Source organism: Panthera uncia, chromosome B1, assembly GCF_023721935.1.
Source record: "Panthera uncia isolate 11264 chromosome B1, Puncia_PCG_1.0, whole genome shotgun sequence".
In the NCBI taxonomy this organism is placed as follows: domain Eukaryota; kingdom Metazoa; phylum Chordata; class Mammalia; order Carnivora; family Felidae; genus Panthera; species Panthera uncia.
This window is the reverse complement of record NC_064811.1, coordinates 135,012,577-135,015,661: the sequence shown is the minus strand read 5'-3', so window position 1 is coordinate 135,015,661 and position 3,085 is coordinate 135,012,577. Positions and strand designations below refer to the sequence as shown.

General features: G+C 36.0%; 1 long non-coding RNA gene across 1 annotated transcript in view; it reads left to right on the top strand.

Moving 5' to 3' along the window:
* The first annotated feature begins 236 nt into the window (after positions 1-236).
* LOC125923167 (uncharacterized) overlaps positions 237-3,085 on the top strand; it is a 27,496-nt gene continuing 24,647 nt past the window's right edge. The window contains exon 1 of the long non-coding RNA XR_007457926.1: positions 237-321. This is a non-coding gene — a long non-coding RNA (uncharacterized LOC125923167). The remainder of the gene's footprint in view (positions 322-3,085) is intronic.

Here is a 3,085-nt window from a genome sequence, read left to right as displayed (position 1 = left end):
AGTGCCTTACTAGCTGGTTATTTGCTGAAAGACCTGTGGTGAGGTAGGGGTCTTTCCTTCCCCTCCTTCAAGAGCAAATGGATTTTGCTTCTACCCTCCCCCCATCCCCAGCAGCAGTGTATCTTTGTAAGTGATCTAGGACAGGAGTGTTTCTTGTTTCACCAGCAGTAGAATATGGCTTTATGATCACATGAGAAAAGAAGCTAAGGAGTAGACAGGGTTCTGTTTCAGTGTTCCACAAAGGATGGCAGCCAGGTCTCTCGCCTTTTCCTTAACCTGATTTGCGAGCCCACAGTCAAGGCTTGTGGAAATAGCTGCTGGGTGAGTGTGGGCTCCATATATGTCTGTGGCTCCCAGCTAGTTTATACTGTCACTGCAGCACACACTCAGGCTTTAAGATGTGTAAAACCTCAATTGTTTCCCCCTTTGTTTTCATGGAAAAGTTTGGTGCCACTCTGATAAAAGTGAAACCTTTCATTTGCCCTACATCTCCTTGGAATCTAGTTGGAATGGCTTTCTTCTGATCACCCTTCCCTAACTTGATCCTCAAAGTTGAACATACCACACTGAGCATAAGTCTAGTGTTATAAGTGATTCACTTTTCACAGTTCCTAAAATTAAGCCTAGCGTTTTACCTAGTTTTCAAGAGAAGAATAATATTTTCTAATATCAAACCTGATTAGGTGTTGGATTCTTAAGAGGAAATATACATGTCTCTTTTGTAGCACCTCCAAAGAGTTTGTTCAAGGGTAATTTGACTGTGGTATTTGCATAACTTGCTGACTTTATTATTTGACCCTTTTATAAATGACAAATGTACTGTATAATTTTAGGGCTAAATGTTATATTAACCTGTATATTTTGAAAGTGCAACCTAAACAAAGTCCAGAATTACACTTACATATGTTCACACCACAATAATGATTTTTTTTTCTAAGTGAAACATAGAGAATGAAAACAAAATTTCAAGTCTTATTTCAGCAATTAATTTTCTCTCCGACCTTGAAGAGGTAATTTAATTCCAATTTTCCTTTCACGTAAATATTAGGGTGCTCCATCTCTCTTTAAAAAATCATGTCAATTAAGTAGTCAATGGTTTAGATCCTTCCAGGTGTATGAGCTACTCCCCGAGTGTAAATTACATTGTACTAACTGCATTCAGCCACCAGCGCTTGAAATTCAGTGACTTACTGCTCTGCTGCGCTAAATGTTCCCCTAATGACTTGAAAGAGTCCATGTACTTTTTAAATTTTCCAGCTTAAATACTAGCGGTTTTGTAATGTTCTTTACAAAAGTTGAAGAGAAGTAATATCTTATATATGGCATATTTTCTCACTACTAGTAGAAAAACAAAGCTGACAGGAAGCTTGAAAACTAATTAGATTTTACAATACACCCACTGCTTTTAATTTATGAGATGTACTTTAAAGGAAAAAGAAAAAAACATGCAAGTTAAGGATACTATTTAAATTCATCATGCTGAACAGAATTTCTGAAGCATAAAGCAAAGGGTGTCCCAAAACACTTGGTAGCATAATACCTGTCAAAATACTTGCTAATTAGTAAAATCTAAGAGCAGTTCCTAGTGAATGTTGTTATCCATACTTTCAAACAGTACATTTTAAGGTCTTGAAACATCACTCTGTGTTATCTTCAGAGAGCATTTCCTTGAGACCTTTGTTATGTACTGAAATGTGTTATAGTTTTAGATAAGTATGCCTACGTGGTTATCTATTCAATAGTATTTTTTTAATTTGATCATAATAATTTGTTGTTATACTTGGGTTTCCACTTTAATTAATTTCCAAATCTGTTGATGTAATTAAAGATATTACTAACTTGAATGTAATTTGGTATATGATTAGTTCTTCATCCGAGTTTCAATATATTTCGTGAGTATGTTATTTTGGCATCACTTTCTCTTTCTTGATATGAGAGCACCCAGGGATTGTGTTACTTTTTCCCTCCCTTCTGTTCATGTTTTTCTACTCTTGTGATATACATTCACCTCCGATCAAGTACTTTACAAACCAAAATCTCTGATCTCTTCCACAGAATCAATTTACATTTTTATACATATCTGTCTTATAATCAAGTGTTAAAAATAAAAATGAATAGAGGTGCCTACGTGTTGCAGTTGGTTAAGCATCCGACTCTTGGTTTCTGCTCAGGTCATGATCTTGCGGTTTCGTGAGATTGAAACCCAGGTCGGGCTCTGCACTGGCAGCATGAGCCTACTTAGGATTCTCTGCCTCCCTCTCTCTGCCCCTCTCCACTCACGCTGTCCCTGTCTCTCTCAAAATAAATAAATACAGTTAAAAATATATAAATAAATAAATCTTGTCTACTAGGACATTTTGTGCTCTTGGCATGTCTCTTAGATATTCTGTCCCCAGTCATATTTGACTTTTCCAAGTGTTACACATTTTATAATCTAAGTAATATATGTTCATATGGTATTTGGAATCTTATTTCCAAGGGGTTCAACACAACTTTCTGTTTCCCTTCAAAAGACCAACTCTGAAAGATCTGTGGAAGGAACGACCATGGCACACAGGAAATACCGGAGAACTAAAGAAAAAAAAACCTTTAATGTATGGAAACTTGGTTTTATATTATTCTTACATTTTTATGTTTGTCTATGCATGTTATGGCGGATGAACATTTGGGTTGTTTCCATTATAACTATCATAATAAATACAGGCCCCCATTTTGCCTGTTTATATACCATTAATAATAAACCTTTAGATACAAATTTATGTACAATTATTGTCTATAAACACCAAATCCACCTCTTATACTCTGTGATGTAAAGTTGGCACTCAGCAAAATATATTACTCATACATCCTTGTCAGTTTGATTCTTATTGCATTTTTCCATTAGGAGACACTAGAAGAAACTTAGGAAGACAGGAAGGAGAATGACATCTTTCCCTATATTCTTGCCAGAATCACCTAGCTGAATTAAAATTTCATCCCAGCAATGCAAATTGGTGCAGCCGCTCTGGAAAGCAGTGTGGAGGTTCCTCAGAAAATTAAAAATAGACCTACCCTATGACCCAGCAATAGCACTGCTAGGAATTTA